Genomic DNA, 19,227 nt, shown 5'->3' with positions numbered 1-19,227 from the left:
ATCACACAGAAAATATAAACAACGGCTGAAGTAAGGTGAAACGAACCCCGCCACGCAGGCCGTACAGAGCAAACACACAGAAAGCCTGCCCTGCAGTCCTTACAACTCCTGGGTGCGGAACTCAAGCGATATCGTGGCACCCTTTTCAGAGGCGGAGAACCTCGAGCGATCGCGTGCGGGGATCCATCAGTTGTCCACTACACCACATCATCAACACGCCACACCGCCCAACGCCCAAATCAACGAGGTCCGCTAACAACGAGACCACACCTCCGTGCCGAGGCGGAAGGCTAAATACCACCAGCTCGGTGCGAATCCTACCCCGAGCCGAGCGCGCGCGGCTCCTGCGAAAAACGCTCCAGAGGGCAGCAGCCGCCTGAGCGCCTTCGCAGGCCGAACCAGACGGAAACAGAAATACACGCCGCTATCGATAGTGCCGGGTAAGCAACGCGCCAGAGAAGTGGCACACGTATGTTTTGGGGGCGTCCGGATTCATTTGACCACATACCGCATGAGCATAGACGTACAGCTCATGGTACTTTCATTGTGTGTGCACAGTACGCCCGCCGCACTGGACTCGCATTCGGGAGGAAGACCGTTGAAATCCGCTTCCGGCCATTCTGATTTAGGTTTCCTGTTATTTCCCTGAAACGCTAAACACAAATGCCGAGATGGTTCCTTCGAAACGGTACGACCGCTTTCCTTCTCTATCCATCTCTAATCCGAACTGGTGTTCGTCTCTAATAACCTCGTTGTCGATGGGTCGTTAAACGTTAATCTCCTCCTCAGTGTGTCCGAACTGTGACGGGAATCAGCCAAAAGCTGCGTTCAAAGGGGTTAATGGACAACGGATGCTAATAGCGTGTGCCAAATGTTAAGCGTGTCCGGATGGCCAAGGCTGTTAAGGAGGCCGCTCACAAAAACTGGGAAGTCTGGGTTCGAGCCTCGCTCCAGCACATATTTCCGCTTGTCACCGTTGAATTTATTTCACAGCCTAATTGCTACCAGTGTCTTCGTTTCTCTTAAAAATCTTGTAAAAGTTACTTGTAATAATCTGTAATTTACATTTTAACTTCCGCTCTAGAGGTCAGTAAAATCGTTATGTCGTGGTAGACATTAATCGGCTTTCACCTGAACAACGTGCTGTAGACTGCGCTGCAGCACGATGACAGAGAATGAGTCTCACCTTCGATGGAACTTTGTTTTATATTCCATCACTGCCGGCTGGGGTGGCCGAGCGGTTCTAGGCGCTACAGCCTGGAACTGCGCGACCGCTACGGTCGCAGGTTCGAATCCTGCCTCGGGCATGGATGTGTGTGATGTCCTTAGGTTGGTTAGGTTTAAGTAGTTATAAGTTCTAGGTGACTGATGACCTTAGGAGTAAAGTCCTATAATGCTCAGACCCATTTGAACCATTTTTTAATTCCATCACTCGTTCTCCAAAACTTTGCCACAAGAGAAATAGAAGCATTATAGTATGGGAACTTACGATTTTTTTCTGGAAATTAAGTAGCTGACATATGAAATAACCGCCCCCAAGAACGCGATGTGACAGGCACAGACGTTTATAATCCTCGTATGTGGTATAGAAGCTTGGAGGGAAATAAACCACTTTTAAAATAAAATAAATTGACTAGTCTTGCTATTTAAGTTTACGGATGCTTCCTTAAAACTTGAGCTGAATCCTGGCTGGTTTCTTTAATATACCAGTCGGTATTTTCGTTTGCACTCTTAATTAACTAATTACTGCTCGAAACCTAAGGGCGTAGACTGGAACTTAATACTTTGATAAAGCATCCACGAACAAAGAATAGCTATGTAGAAACAAACTGTCAAGCTGTATGCTACTGTTTTATTGCAGTTCCGTTGTGTTCCACTCATAAACAAATTCGGTAGTATTACTTGGATATGATGCAATTTTATGTGTCGTATTACTTATCTTAGAAGATAGATTGAGGAAAGGCAAATCTACGTTTATAGCATTTGCAGATTTAGAAACAGCTTTTGACAATGTTGACTGGAATACTCTCTTTCAAATTCTGAAGGTGCCAGGTGTAAAGTACAGGGAGCGAAAGGTTATTTACAATTTGTACAGAAACCAGATGGTAGTTATAAGAGCCGAGGTGCATGAAAGGGAAGCAGTGGTTGGGAAGGGAGTGAGACAAGGTTGTAGCCTCTGCCCGATGTTATACAATCTGTATATTGAGCAACCAGTACAGGAAACCAAAGAAAAATTCGGAGCAGGAATTAAAATCCATGGAGAAGAAATAAAAACTTTGAGGTTCGCCGATGACATTGTAATTCTGTCAGAGACAGCAAAGGACCTGGAAGAGCAGCTGAACGGAATGGACAGTGTCTTGAAAGGAGGATATAAGATGAACATCAATAAAAGTAAAACGGGGATAATGGAATGTAGTCGAATTAAATCGGGTGATGCTGAGGGAATTAGATTAGGAAATGAGACACTTAAAGTAGTAAATGAGTTTTGCTGTTTGGGGAGCAAAATAACTGATGATGGTCGAAGTGGAGAAGATATAAAATGTAGACTGGCAATGGCGAGGAAAGCGTTTCTGAAGAAGAGAAATTTGTTAAGATCGAGTATAGATTTAAGAGTCAGGAAGTCTTTTTTCAGAGTATTTGTATAGAGCGTAGCCATGTATGGAAGTGAAACATGTACGATAAATAGTTTGGACAAGAACAGAATAGAAGATTTCGAAATGTGGTGCTACAGAAGAACGCTGAAGATTAGATGGGTAGATCACATAACTAATGACGTGGTATTGAATAGAATTGGGGAGAAGAGAAATTTGTGGCACAACTTGACTAGAAGAAGGGATCGGTTGGTAGGACATGTTCTGAGGCATCAAGGGATGAGCAGTTTAGCATTGGAGGGCAGTGTGGAGGGTAAAAATCGTAGAGGGAAACCAAGAGATGAATACACTAAGCAGATTCAGAAGGATGTAGGTTGAAGTAGGATAGAGTAGCATGGAGAGCTGCACCAAACCAATCTCTGGACTGGAGACCACAACAACGCGCCTACGTAACAGCCTGGCGGCCGACCCAACAGAAGGCGCTGATCATTGATCTTTCATTTTTCAGCTGTCATATAGACATTTTAGCGTTCATATGCAATTTATAGGTTGCTACAAGCAATCTATTACGTATATTAATTGTTGACCATAAATTCACCATAAAAAGGATCGGACCTATTCTCTTCATATATTTCCTTTTAATAAGTTTATATGTGTAGCTGTATTCGACTTTTAATGTATCACAAATGGTTTCTATGATAGTTATCAATTTTAAAAATCTGCTACATGTATTTTACCTAATGTGTTTATATCAGATTATGTTTTCTGTGTAAATGATGACTACATCTAAGCCCACAGTAGCGACATCTAGGGAGGATTAGGCAAACAGATTTCTGGTAGCTACTGTACTTTAGCAGCCAGTTGCAGTAATGACTGTGTGGACGATGTGACTACACCTTATTTTAGAGCTATGCGACGATGCTGTGCTGATTATATTTATATGTTTTGACGATGCCATTATGGGCTTATCACTTTAGGACATGTTGTAATAAAGGTACGTTTTACCGTATTTTATCTATGCATTTCCCTGGTTGTATGATAGTATGTTGTGATACGTATTGCTGTATTATAATGAAAGACACACTCCTCACTAGGTGTATGTATTCGAAAATTGTAGATCTGAGGATGGTCATTACGGACTGAAACCGGTCATCGTCTAAAGAAGTGATATTGTGATCAAAGACTGGAAAAAAAAAACATTTGACAGTATTGGATCACTGTTTGTACATTCGATTATGTCGCAGTTGGTGACAACAATTTCTTATAGTGAACTTAGTTCCAAACCCACCGACAGACAAAAGCCACTGTGAAGTCTACTATTCAGCATTTCCTGCATACAGTGGTACGTGAGAATCACATGTCCAAACACTCTTCGTGTGGACTTTTATTCTACGATACAGTGGTTCGTGCAAGAAAATATCTTCGTCGTAAGATACAATTACGAAGTTAAGAAACGTGCATGAACTGTTGCGCTGTAGTATAAAATCTGGACTAACGTGTGGCTCAGAGTTGTCACAACAAGCATACTCCCGTTGAAGAGGTTACCTTATCCTTCGCAACGGAGACAGTCTTAACCGTATATGCTAAACGTTGCTACAGAAGCAATAAAGTAAAATAAGGTAGTATAGTACAGTTGGCTGGAAGGCGCGGAATAATAGAATTAGCCACGCATTTGTATGGTTTTGTCTCTTCGTGCAGTATGGCGCCGTTCCTTCGCGAAATGATGCTGTTGCGCTGTGGTATCTACACTACTGGCCATTAAAATTGTTACACCACGAAGAGGACGCGCTACAGACGCGAAATTTAACCGACAGGAAGAAGATGCTGTGATATGCAAATGATTAGCTTTTCAGTGCATTCACACAAGGTTGGCGCCGGTGGCGACAACTACAACGTGCTGACATGAGGAAAGTTTCCAACCCATTTCTCATACACAAACAGCAGTTGACTGGCGGTGCCTGGTGAAACGTTGTTGTGATTCCTCGTGTAAGGAGAAGAAATGCGTACCATCACATTTCCGACTTTGATAGAAATCGGATTGTAGCCTATCGCGATTGCGGTTTATCGTATCGCGACATTGCTGCTCGCGTTGGTCGAGATCCAGTGACTATTAGCAGAATATGGAATCGGTGGGTTCAGGAGGGTAATACAGAACGCCGTGCTAGATCCCAACGGCCTCGTATCACTAGCAGTCGAGATGACAGGAATCTTATCCACATGGCTGTAACGGATCGTGCAGCCACGTCTCGATCGCTGAGTCAACAGATGGGGACGTTTGCAAGACAACAGCCATCGGCATGAACAGTTCGACGACGTTCGCAGCAGCATAGACTATCAGCTCGGAGACCATGGCTGCGGTTACCCTTGACGCTGCATCACAGACAGGAGCGCCTGCGATGGTGTACTCAACGACGAACCTGCTTGCACTAATGGCAAAACGTCGTTTTTTCGGATGAATCCAGGTTCTGTTTACAGCATCATGATGGTCGCATCCGTGTTTGGCGACTTCGCGGAGAACACACATTCGAAGCGTGTATTTCTCATCGCCGTACTGGCGTATCACCCGGCGTGATGGTATGGGGTGCCATTGGTTACACGTCTCGGTCACCTCTTGTTCACATTGGCGGCACTCTGAACAGTGGACGTTACATTTCAGATGTGTTACGACCCGTGGTTCTACCCTTCATTCGATCCCTGCGAAACCCTACATTTCAGCAGGATAATGCACGACCACATTTTGCAGGTCCTGTATGGGCCTTTCTGGATAGAGAAAATGTTCGACTGCTGCCCTGACCAACACATTCTCCAGATCTCTCACCGATTAAAAACGTCTGGTCAATGGTGGCCGACCAACTGACTCGTCACAATACGCCAGTCACTACTCTTGCTGAACTGTGGTATCGTGTTGAAGCTGCATGGGCAGCTGTACCTGTACACGCCATCCAAGCTCTGTTTGACTCAATGCCCAGGCGTATCAAGGCCGTTATTACGGCCAGAGGTGGTTGTTCACCCAAAATGCGTGAAAATGTAATGCCATGTCAGTTCTAGTATAATACATTTGTCCAATGAATAACCGTTTATCATCTGCATTTCCTCTTGGTGTAGGAATTTTAATGGCCAGTAGTGTATTAAGAGCAAGTTACTGAGACGAGTATTTGAGGAGTCTTAATGGCTTGCTTGAGCTGTTGGCGGTGATAGGGCAGCGAAGGGAGAAGGTGAATTCCTGTGCCGATGCACCGCCTGCTTCTCTCGGACATCACCTGTGGGACTGACTTTAACGTGCTCATCTGATGGATCTAACCACGGTCAACAGTGTCACATTCCCCACTCTTTGACAAACTTGCTAATTTATTTAGTCTACGCAGTAGCCCATAGGTCGTGTTTTCCATTTACTGGAAGCGTCAAAGGATCTGGTTTAGGCATGTGTAATCAAATACATAGATATGTAAACAGGCAGAATACGGCGCTGCGGTCTGCAACGCCACAACAAGTGTCTGACGCAGTTGTTATATCTGTTACTGTTGCTACAAGGGCAGGCTATCAAGATTTAAGTGAGTTTGAACGTGATGTTATTGTCGGCGTACGAGCGACGGGATGCAGCATCTGAGGCAGCGATGAAGTGGGGATTTTCCCTTACAGCCATTTTACGATTGTACCGTGAATATCAGGTACCCGGTAAAACAAGATTCTGCTAGAACGGGTCCAACGACGACTGACGAGAATCGTTCAGCGTGACAGAAGTGAATCCCTTCCGCAAATTGCTGCAGATTTCAATGCTGGGCCATCAATAAGTGTCATCTTACGAACCATTCAACGAAACATCATCAATATGGGCTTTCGGAGCCGAAGGCCCACTTGTGAACCCTTGACGACTGCACTACACAAGGCTTTACGCCTCGCCGGCGCCCGTCAACACCGTCACTGAATCGAGCGGTTGGACGTGCACGGGCAACCTCATAAATCCGTGGACTCTGCATGTCAGGAGGGGACTGTTCAAGCTGGTGGAGGCTCTGTAATGGTGTGGGGCGTGTGTAGTTGGAGGGACATGGGACCCCTGATACGTCTAGATACGACTTTGGCAGGTGACACGTACTTAGGCATCCTTCCTGGTCATCTGCATCCATTCATGTCCATTGTGCATTCAGACGGTCTTGGGCAATTCCAGCAGGACAATGCGACATCCCACACGTGCAGACTTGCTACAGAGTGGCTCCAGGAACATTCTTCTGAGTTTAAACACTTTTGCTGGCCACCAAACTCTCCAGAAATGAGAATGTCTGCGCGGCCCTGACCTGGCGTTGCAGACGAGATCTCTACCCTGTCGTACTCTTACGGATTTATGGAGAGCGCTGCAGGATTATTGGTGTCGGTTCCATCCAGTACTACTTCAGGCATTAGTCGAGTCCATGTCACGTCACGTTACGGTACTTCCGCGTGCTCGCGGGGACCCTACACGAAGTTAGGCAGCTGTACCAGTTTCTTTGGCTCTTCAGTGTATATCTGTATTCACTTTAGATTACACAATGATTACAACAAGGATAAATGAAGCAACATTTTACTGTTATTACTTCTTGTTCTGCCACCGTCATCATCGCTGTTTCTACTGCTACGACTACTGTGTCTGCTCTCCATTATTATTACTTTTTCTGCAGTTATCACAGGGGCCAAAAGTACAGCCATATGGGCCCCACGAAAAGTACCTGAAGTGGGTTCCCCTGCCGTTTCTCCATGACTGCTGTTTCGCCTTTGCCACCGCGCCAAATCGTCGCCCAGCGGCTAGTGTTTGTTCTCTAACATAGTTGTTAAATTCCTAGGAACGCAGGGCAACGCCCCTGATACGGATAATCGCAGAAAACTGGCTATCCCTACCACACTGCGCTTGTCACTACCAGGTAATAAACAGAATTTACAGCAGTGGCACACCTGTCTTTAGAAGCACTAACAGTTCAGTAGACATTGCTAAAGACTACTACGTTCCTTCGAGCAGTATAACTGGAATGACGCTATCTTTCATTACAGAGATTACTAAATACGTTGTGAAAAAATCTTTGTCCATTGCCGTGACGACAGCTTTCACCGCACTTTTTTTCTCCTGTTGACCTTTGGTCCAAGGGACATTCCGCTGGTTTTAGGACGCATTGCTATAACCACGACATTAGGGTAAAGTCTGAAGATCAGGAACTTTGCATCACCTTCTCTCCTTCCTTTATCAACGAAAGAAAATTTTCGTACCATCAGCATTTAAACGAGCTACCATCACTCGAGTGTGCACTAGCGACCTTCGCTACGGAAGTAGGGGTAGAGGTTATGGACAATGTCGAACCGTAAATGGTACGTAACTTCAAGATAATTAACACATGCGGTTAATCCTTTTATTAAGAACACGAAGTGTTCATTACAGAGGCTGCAGAAGGAAGCTTATGTTTCTTTTACTTTGGTGCGACAAGATACAACTGTGTCCCAGGCTAGGACTCGAAACCTGAACTTTTCTCTTCTGACACCTGCATCGACATCTATACCCCTCAAGCTAATTTATGGTGTGTGGCGGAGGGTGCTTTATGTACCAGTCTCGTCCCACCTTTCCTGTCCTAGTCACGAATGTTGAGCGGTAAAAAGAACGATTGTTGGCAAGTCTCCGTGTTAGCTGGAATCTTGTTACTCCAAGAAAATGTATCCACAGTTTAAAAGTCCATACCTTGCAAACTAATTGACGGAGTTGTCTCATTTTTAGTGAAAGTGTAGCTTAAAGTCCAACTTAAAGATATCACCATCAATATCCACACACAAACGATGCCGCCGAACTGCAGCACGAACTACTGACTGCAACGTGTTCAGTTGGATATTTGGACATGAATGTACGATGGACTCTCGAAGTTCATTCAATGTGCGTGGCTTTTGTCGATAAACGACGTCCTTTAGTGTTCCCCACAGGTAAAAGTCCAGAGGAGTTAGGTCTGGGGAACGTGGTGGATACTCCACAGCACCTCTACGGCCTATCCATCTTCCTGGTAGATTTTCGTCGAGATACGCCCTAACACGATTTTGGTAGTGGGCTGGGGCACCATCTTGTTGAAAGTAAATTCTTCCGTCTCCATACAAGTCTCTCGGATGGTAGGTAAAATGAATGTCTTATGCTTCTGAAGGTACACCTCACCGGTAACTGTGCCGTCAAAGAAGAATGGCCCAATCAAGCCCCGGTAAGACAACGCACACCACACATTTACTCCTGGCAAATTGACGACTTTGTCCACATGGACTTTCGGTTTTTCGGCGGCCCAGTAGATGCAATTGTGGCGATTTACTGTACGACTGAATTCGAACTGTGCCTCATCAGACTACACAATCATCTCTTCATCGTTGCGCACTATGTTAGCAAACCACTCGCAGTACTCCATTCTATGATCTGGGTCGTCCTCGTTAACTGCGTGTAGCAATCGTGGGATGTAGCACATTCACTTTGCTGTCTTCAGAATTCGCCGACACTTGAGCGACTCGCTTCAGTTTCACGGGCACTCTGTCTCACAGACTTCTGTGGTGAGCGAGTGGATTGTTGTAACACACGACGGGAGTTAGCTGGACTTGTTACTGTTACAGGTCGTCCAGATCGTTGTTTGTGTACATCTTTAACACAGCCTTCCGCTTCAAATTTGTCTAGAATGAGATGAATCGTTAAACGTTTCGGTGGCTCTGTTTGATACTCATTTCGCCATTGCCGTTGAACCTCATTAATGTTTTCGTACTTAAAATACCACTTCAAAACTGACTTCCATTCATCGAATGTAAGCCTTGCGCCAGTCATGTTTACTCGAGTAACTAGGTGCAACTAAGAACAAAACACTGACTACCTGGCGACTGTCACCTGACAAAACAAAATAACACAATACAACGCTTGTGTGGCGATTGCCGGAACTACAAACTATTACACTACGAAAGAAGAGACAACTCCGTCAATTAGTTTGCCAGTTATGGACTTTTAAACAGTGGATACATTTTTTGGACACTTCTGTATAGAAGGAACCCGTATACGGTATGGATAAAATAAAACTGGACCAGAAAATGTATTGGTGGGCAAAACTGAAGCACTAAAGTAACTCTCGCATGACGTATAACTGCCATACAGAAGGTAATTGAAAGGCGAACAGAAATTACACTTTTATTTAAACACAAAGATTACACTGAAGTCACTGCGATTCATTATGGTTCCCTGGTCATTACAAAAGGCGGAACCTGGTTCTTAATATGATGTGTGATCACCACGGACGGTGATGAATGCTCTGCAGCATGCTATCATCCTGAGTAGACAACGCTGGACATACCGTCGTTTGGCAAGAGTCGGGAACACGTGATGTAGCCAGAAACATTGTCGAACATGAATTGGTGGTCCAGGTGCTATAATGTTGGAAGCATAATGCTGCACTGACGTAACGACCTCTAAATCTTTCACAACGTACGCTCATCGGTCAGTGTTACAGTGACACTGCATTCCTTGCCCATGCGCCGTCTTCTCAGCGGTACATTCGGTCGTGACGCCATTGTTATCTAGAACAGTGCGCGACCACATCGAAAAGCGCAGGTGGAGAAGTTCTTGGAACGAGAGGATATTTGGTGAATGGACCGGTCTGCCCGCTTCCCTCACTTAAACCCCCGCAGAGAATGTGTGGGATGCGTTGGGAGAACGTACTGCAGCAAGTCCACACGCACCAACGACCATCCAGCAACTGGCAGCCCCGCTGATGAGAAACGCAACGCCATACCACAAGAATTCGTTACCAAACTTGTGGCCAGCACATTGCCATCGGTGGTGATCACACAGCCTGTTAAGAATCTTGTACCCCCTTTTTGTGGTGTCCAAGGGGCCATCATGAATCGCGGTGACTTCAGTGTCTTTATTGACTTTGAATAAAAGTATCCTTTTTGTTCGTCTCACTATCTATTTACGAGTATTTCTATTACCTTTGTACCTGTATCTGCCCAAATGTAAACCGACCTCGAATACAAGCTCCACCACAGAAATGAGACTCGGAGAAAAAATATGACCCTCATTTCAAGCCAGACTTAAAAATCAAATCAAATACGTCTCACGATATGATGGATAAAGCATAAAATGGTCCCGTCTGTCAGGGATTTGCGGGGAGTAATACTTATTTGTAGTAGTTCATATGGAATCAAATTTAGGCTGTTGGACAGTTAAAATTGCTGTTAGATCGCAAACACTGACCGCAGTGAGAATTCACGATATTCTATAGAAATATTCCGTGCGAAACTTGGATACCTGGTGCCACTTAGACTTTTATAGACGGTACCGCAAAATACGTCATTCCATTTCACATGAATATCATTCGAAGTATTTTTTTCTGGGCCCGCCCGGTTAGCCGTGCGGTCTAACGCACTGCTTTCCGGCGTGCCGGTCCCCGGCATGAATCCGCCCGGCGGATTAGTGTCGTGGTGTGGTGTGCCGGCCAGTCTGTGGTTGGTTTTTAAGGCGGTTTTCCATTTGCCTCGGCAAATGCGGGCTGGTTCCCCTTCTTCCGCCTCAGTTACACTAAGTCGGTGACTGCTGCGCAAACACTGTCTCCATGTACGCGTACACCAGAATTACCATACAAATATTGGGGTTACACTCGTCTGGTGCCGGGGGGTCCACTGGGGGGCCGAAATGTACAATAACTCTGGGTCCGGTGTGGGGCGGCGGTGGGGTGAGTGGACCGCTGTAACCTGTTGTGGGGTAGTGTACCACTGGGGCCACGGCAGGGACGAAGCCTCTCCGTCATTTCTAGGTCCCCAGTTCAATGCAATACAATTTTTTTCTTTCAAAGAAATTTAGTGTTTTCATCCAAGAAAGTTGCATTTAGTCTTTGCAGACTATCGCACTTGATTTGAAGGATCTAAACTAGGCGAGGGTCAATCTAAATATTCAAGACAGTGAGTTGTATCGTCTCTGGTAGAGGTTAGACATGGTACTTCATTAGATTACTTTCTTAACATTCTATAAAATATAATTTGTCTACACAGGATTATCTCCAGCACAAGTGATCCACACGAACTATGAGCATTGTCATCACTGTGGAAAATATTTCTCCTGCAACGTCTCCTACGTCTGTCAGCATTGTTTGACAAACAAGTCAGGCCGCGGCCACCTATAACACAAGGCGGCCATAATTGGAAACTACTGGCAGGTGCGCCGTGAGCGGTGACGTCACAGGTGAGTCTCGCTGCACTGCACGCCCGTACACAGTCGGAATTTACTGTTACCTCACCAATACTGGCAGCGTTGAGAAATAGTCTAATGTACATCGACGTGTGCCGACAGCCCCTGAACGGAGCTGGAGCTGTCGAAACTTAAACCCGTGCTTGCACGCTTGCTAACTTCCGCAAGTTTCTTAAAAAGTCCATTGTGATGAAGTTTATGTAAATCGATTTATTTTTATTGCTATGAATGTCTGAAAAACTGATAAATTCAGAGATGAGCAATATTTAAGTTTAATTTCTCCCAAGATCAAAAATAATTAAGATTCAGTACTCGAAACGACTAACACAACAGCTTCTGCAACAAAATAACTAATTACGACAACTTCTAGCGGTATTTTCCAAATCGTCCTCAGGCTCTGGACCTGAATCTAAGCCATAGGCGCATTCTTGGACCACGAAAATCGGGAAAACGGTTGGCTTGTATTTGGATAAATACAGTACTCTGTAGCAATTCTTCCTACGCATGGTCCAAGTTTAATCAAACTATACTACTTGGCAGTGACACATTATGTATCACTGGTGAGACAGACGAAGCAAGACGAGTTGCGTTTCTCAAGGTGCATGAAATATTTTCCGGTCCAGTCTTGTTTTGCCTATCGTGTATTTATCGAGTGTCTCTCTCGGAATTTTGATAATAAACCACATCGTGTTACTCAATGTATTTCTTACGGGAAATGCTGCTGGGGCCGGATGTCCATCTTCGTGACGCTTTCGTGCTTACTTGACGCACAGTTCATAATTGAATGTTCTCTATATCCACAATTATTCCGTCTGGTACAGGAACCAGACTGGCGAGCAGTATTCAAGTGTTAGTCGAACGAAGTTTTGTAAGCTAGGTGCTGAGGGGTGGACTATATTTCCTACTATGAACCTCAGTCTGGACTTCCTGTGATTAGTATTATACTGAGGTGACAAAAGTCATGAGATACTTCCTAATATCGTGTCGGACCTCCTACTGCAGCAGCTCAACGTGGCCATGGACTCAACAAGTCGTTGGAAGGCACTGCAGAAATTTGACCCATACTGCCCCTGTAGCCGTCCATAATTGCGAAAATGTCACGATGCAGGATTTCGTACACGAATTGATCTCTCGATTGTGGGTCATAAATATTAGATGCGATTCACGTCAAGTAATCTGGGTGGCCAAATCATTACCTCTAAGTGTGCAGAATGTTCTTCAAACCAGTCACGAACAACAGTGGTCCATTGCTATGGCGCACTAACATCCACAAAACTAAAGTCCATAAATGGCTGCAGATAGTCTACAAGTAGCCGAACGTGACGATTTCCACTCAATGATCGGCGCAGTTTGACCAGAGAACCCAGTCCATTCACCGGCCGCTGTGGCCGTGCGGTTCTAGGCGCTACAGTCTGGAGCCGAGTGACCACTACGGTCGCAGGTTCGAATCCTGCCTCGGGCATGGATGTGTGTGATGTCCTTAGGTTAGTTAGGTTTAATTAGTTCTAAGTTCTAGGCGACTGATGACCTCAGAAGTTAAGTCGCATAGTGCTCAGAGCCATTTGAACCATTTTTGAACCATCCACAAAAATAAAGTCCATAAATGGCTGCAGATAGTCTACAAGTAGCCGAACGTGACGATTTCCACTCAATGATCGGTGCAGTTTGACCAGAGAACCCAGTCCATTCACCGGCCGCTGTGGCCGAGCGGTTCTAGGCGCTTCAGTCCGGAACCGCGCTGCTGCTACGGTCGCAGATTCGATTCCTGCCTTGGGCATGGATGTGTGTGATCTCCTTAGGTCTGTTAGCTTTAGGTAGTTCTAAGTCTAGGGGACTGATGACCTCAGATCTTAAGTCCCATATTGCTTAGAGCCATTTGAACCCAGTCCATTCCACGTAAATACAGCCCACACCGTTATGGAGCCACCACTAATTTGCACAGTGCCTTGTTGACAACTTGGGTCCAACCATACCAACAGCTCTTACCACGTGAAATAGGGACATCTGACCAGACCACAGTTTCCCAATCTTCTAGGGTCCAACCGATTGGTCACGAGGAGAGGCGCTGCAGTGATGTGCTGTTAGCAAAAGCACCTACGTCTATCCTCTGCTGCTATACCCCATTAACGCCAAATTTCACCGCAATGTCCTAAAAGAAACATTCAGCGTAAGTCCCACACTGATTTCTGCAGTTATTTCACGCAATGTTGCTTGTCTCTTAGCACTGACAACTCTACGGGAACGCCGCTGCTCCCTGTCGTTAGGTGAAGACCGTTATCCACTGCGTTATCCATGACAAGAGTAATGCCTGAAATTTGGTATTCTCAACACACTCTTTACATTGCGTAGCTCGAAATATTGAATTCCCTAACGTTTTCCAAAATGAAATGTCCCATGCGCCTAGCTCCAACTATCATTCCGCGTTCAAAGCCTGTATAGTTCCGTCGTGCAGTCATAATCACGTTGGAAACCTTTTCACATGAATCACCTGAGTACAAATGACAGCTCCGCCAATGCGCTGCCGTTTTATACCGCGTTTATGCGACACCATCGTCATCTGTATATGCGCATGTCCATATCGCTGGTCCGTGATTCTTGTCACCTCTGAGTATGTGATCGTCCCACTTGAAATCGCACTTACAACCAGGCATTTAACGGATGTGACTGCTTCCGTGGATGTTCAGCAATAGTGTAATCGTATTATAACGGGCGTTTTCGCATGTTTATGCACAATACGTTATGCTGAGGATAAGATAGTAATCCCTGCACCAGTCGTCCTTTCTCTGCAGCTTTTTCCTGCATTTCGCCACGTGAATATCCACACATACAGCTTTCTGCTTGCCACTGATTTCTCTCCATTGATTCCAAATTCTACAGTGGTCTTCCCACGACTGTAGCTTGTCCAAGGGGTGCATATGCTTCAGAGACGCTGGCTTCAACTCAGCCTTACTTTGGGTGGGAAGGAGCGTGAGATTATGAGACGGTCCGAGTGAACGACCAGATAGGTCACCTGGCTGTACGAGGTGCATTCAAGGTCTCCTATTTTTTTTCTCCGGACTGGAAAGAGATAGAAACATGCGCATTGTTTTAAAATCAGGCCGCGTTCATTGTCAATATGTCCCAGAGATGGCAGCACCGTACGGCAGATGGAATTTTACCACCAGCGGCGAGAATGAGAACTGTTTTAAATACTTAAAATGGCGACGTTTTCCTTACTTGAACAGCATGCAATCATTCGTTTTCTGAATTTGCGTGGTGTGAAACCAATTGAAATTCATCGACAGTTGAAGGAGACATGTGGTGATGGAGTTATGGATGTGTCGAAAGTGCGTTCGTGGGTGCGACTGTTTAACGAAGGCAGAACATCGTGTGACAACAAACCGAAACAACCTCGGGCTCTCACAAGCCGGTCTGACGACATGATCGAGAAAGTGGAGAGAATTGTTTTGGGGGATCGCCGAATGACTGTTGAACAGATCGCCTCCAGAGTTGGCATTTCTGTGGGTTCTGTGCACACAATCCTGCATGACGACCTGAAAATGCGAAAAGTGTCATCCAGGTGGGTGCCACGAATGCTGACGGACGACCACACGGCTGCCCGTGGGGCATGTTGCCAAGCAATGTTGACGTGCAACGACAGCATGAATGGGACTTTCTTTTCGTCGGTTGTGACAATGGATGAGACGTGGATGCCATTTTTCAATCCAGAAACAAAGCGCCAGTCAGCTCAATGGAAGCACACAGATTCACCGCCACAAAAAAATTTCGGGTAACCGCGAGTGCTGAAAAAATTATGGTGTCCATGTTCTGGGACAGCGAGGGCGTAATCCTTACCCATTGCGTTCCAAAGGGCACTACGGTAACAGGTGTATCCTACGAAAATGTTTTGAAGAACAAATTCCTTCTTGCACTGCAACAAAAACGTCTGGGAAGGGCTGCGCGTGTGCTGTTTCACCAAGACAACGCACCTGCACATCGAGCTAACGTTACGCAACAGTTTCTTCGTGATAACAACTTTGAAGTGATTCCTCATGCTCCCTACTCACCTGACCTGGCTCCTAGTGACTTTTGGCTTTTTCCAACAATGAAAGGCACTCTCCGTGGCCATACATTGACCAGCCATGCTGCTGTTGCCTCAGCGATTTTCCAGTGGTCAAAACAGACTCCTAAAGAAGCCTTCGCCGCTGCCATGGAATCATGGCGTCAGCGTTGTGAAAAATGTGTACGTCTGCAGGGCGATTACGTCGAGAAGTAACGCCAGTTTCATCGATTTCGGATGAGTAGTTAATTAGAAAAAAAATCAGAGGTCTTAGGACTTGAATGCAATTCGTATGTTGATGGTGAGGAGAAAATTGCGAAAGTTGGTCAGTAACCACACCAGAAAGTGTCTAAGCATATTCCGATAGCTGGAAACCGACATATGTGTTATTCCGCACAGTGTCGCTCTGGGGAGAAATCAGACGGCTCGCTTCACACGGGATGCGGCCGGGATCTCTCTCCACGACCTCCCTGTGTGAGCGACCTCCGCGCTGACAGGTAATTTGTTACCCGCTCTCTACGCCAGTCACCCGCGGACGCTTTATCATCCACCAGGGGCTCTGAAGCTGTTGCTCCGTGACAGCCCCAGCTACCCTGCGCGGTCCGCAGGTCCCAACGCTCCTGCAGGATAATGCTTTGATATCTGTATTCATCTGCCTCCATTCACTTGCATCGCGACCTTGCCTAACTCACAGAGACGTAGCCCTTCTTCAGCAGTCTCCTTGTGATCTGGAGGTTAGTTACCCTCACAGGGACAACTTTTCTTCTTCTGCTTCTTCGCTATTGCCAGCAACTTATTGTTATTGTTATTATTATTACTGTCAGTCTTATTTCTCACAATAGAGATTACATTCACGAATATAGTCTACTTCTAGATACATCCAAGAGTAGGTCTGGTGACTTGAGCGATTTTTCAATATTTTACATAAGATACGGGGAGTTTCGAGCACTATTATGTCTAGAATTTCACGGTCTTTACTACAGCCTGGTGACGACGAAGTGGACGAAGTTTAGGGATTCTGCTGCCATGGAAGCAAAGTAACACGCAACGTATGAAGCAAGGGGAGTGCAAAAAGCAGACTAGCAAAAGTAAAGAGAGCATTCGTGGCCAGGGGAAGTCAACTGGTAGCAAACATAGGACATAATTTCGGGAAGAAGTTTCTGAGATTATAAGTCTGATTCACAGTATTTCGTGGAATATCGTAACATCCAAATCCACCTAAAATAAACGCATAATATATCTGTTTAACAAATCAGATAAAATTTCAATTGACACTTTCTTAAGAGACAGTCTCAACTCCTTCCAGTCTGACAGTGTATGCTTAGACCGGATGTGGATTAAATTCAAAGAAATGGTATCGACGGCCTTTCCGTGGTATGTACCAAATAAATTAGTAATAAATGGTACTGATCCCCATGTTATACAAAACAGGTCAGAACACTGTTAGAAGCAACGGGAAAAACACGCCAACTTAAAAGAACTCGAAATTCCCAAGATTGGCCAAGTTTTGCAGAAGCTGGAAGTATAGCGCTATCTTCAACGCGAGATGCTTTTAATAATTTTCACAATGAAACGGTGTCTCGATATCTGACAGAAAACCCAAACAGGACCTGATCTAACGCCAAGTTAGACAATCAATACCTTCAATGTGCGATAGCGACTATAATGTTACTGATAATAGTGCCACTAAATCAAAGTTACTAAACACGGTTCCCCGTAATTCTTTCACCAACGATTACGAAGTAAAAATCCTACAATTCCAATCAAGAATAGGTCAGAGTTTTACTAGCTGTCGATGTGGACTTGCTTCTTGACGAACGTTATCATACACAGTTATTATTGTGAGAAATTTACGTACTATGGTGGGCTTAAAAGAGAAAATTACTTTTGTTCAAATTATGATATAACTTTCCTGTCTTTTACACCGGTTAAGCTTGATAATGGTCATTGACCGAAACTAATAGCGAACTGTGCAAAATAAATTACAATTGAAGGTTTCATCACGAATTTTAAGAATGCAGAATAACTGCCAATATGAGTACCGCAGTGTATATCCTCTGAGTGACGAAGCAGTTTCAATAATAAAGTCAAGCCCTCTAGTCCAGACTGATGCCAATTAGGTTCCTTTCAGAGTATGCTTATACATTAGCTCCATACTTAGCAATCATATACAACCCCTTCGTGGGATGATACGTACTAAAGATTGGAAAATTGTGTAAGTCACACCAATATTCAAGAAATGCAGTAGGACTAATCCTCTGATTTACAGACCCGTATAACTAACGCCTATTTGCAGTAGCATCTTGGAACAAATACTGTGCTCGAAGATTATGAATTACCTCGAGGAAAACTATCTGTTGAAGAACAGTCAGTACGGCTTCGGAAAATACCGTTATTGTAAAATACACTCCTGGGAATTGAAATAAGAACACCGTGAATTCATTGTCCCAGGAAGTGGAAACTTTATTGACACATTCCTGGGGTCAGATACATCACATGATCACACTGACAGAACCACAGGCACATAGACACAGGCAACAGAGCATGCACAATGTCGGCACTAGTACAGTGTATATCCACCTTTCGCAGCAATGCAGGCTGCTATTCTCCCATGGAGACGATCGTAGAGATGCTGGATGTAGTCCTGTGGAACGGCTTGCCATGCCATTTCCACCTGGCGCCTCAGTTGGACCAGCGTTCGTGCTGGACGTGCAGACCGCGTGAGACGACGCTTCATCCAGTCCCAAACATGCTCAATGGGGGACAAATCCGGAGATCTTGCCGGCCAGGGTAGTTGACTTACACCTTCTAGAGCACGTTGGGTGGCACGGGATACATGCGGACGTGCATTGTCCTGTTGGAACAGCAAGTTCCCTTGCCGGTCTAGGAATGGTAGAACGATGGGTTCGATGACGGTTTGGATGTACCGTGCGCTATTCAGTGTCCCCTCGACGATCACCAGTGGTGTACGGCCAGTGTAGGAGATCGCTCACCACACCATGATGCCGGGTGTTGGCCCTGTGTGCCTCGGTCGTATGCAGTCCTGATTGTGGCGCTCACCTGCACGGCGCCAAACACGCATACGACCATCATTGGCACCAAGGCAGAAGCGACTCTCATCGCTGAAGACGACACGTCTCCATTCGTCCCTCCATTCACGCCTGTCGCGACACCACTGGAGGCGGGCTGCACGATGTTGGGGCGTGAGCGGAAGACGGCCTAACGGTGTGCGGGACCGTAGCCCAGCTTCATGGAGACGGTTGCGAATGGTCCTCGCCGATACCCCAGGAGCAACAGTGTCCCTAATTTGCTGGGAAGTGGCGGTGCGGTCCCCTACGGCACTGCGTAGGATCCTACGGTCTTGGCGTGCATCCGTGCGTCGCTGCGGT

Source organism: Schistocerca cancellata, chromosome 8 (genome assembly GCF_023864275.1).
Source record: "Schistocerca cancellata isolate TAMUIC-IGC-003103 chromosome 8, iqSchCanc2.1, whole genome shotgun sequence".
Lineage (NCBI taxonomy): Eukaryota > Metazoa > Arthropoda > Insecta > Orthoptera > Acrididae > Schistocerca > Schistocerca cancellata.
Note: the sequence above shows the minus strand (reverse complement) of the source record.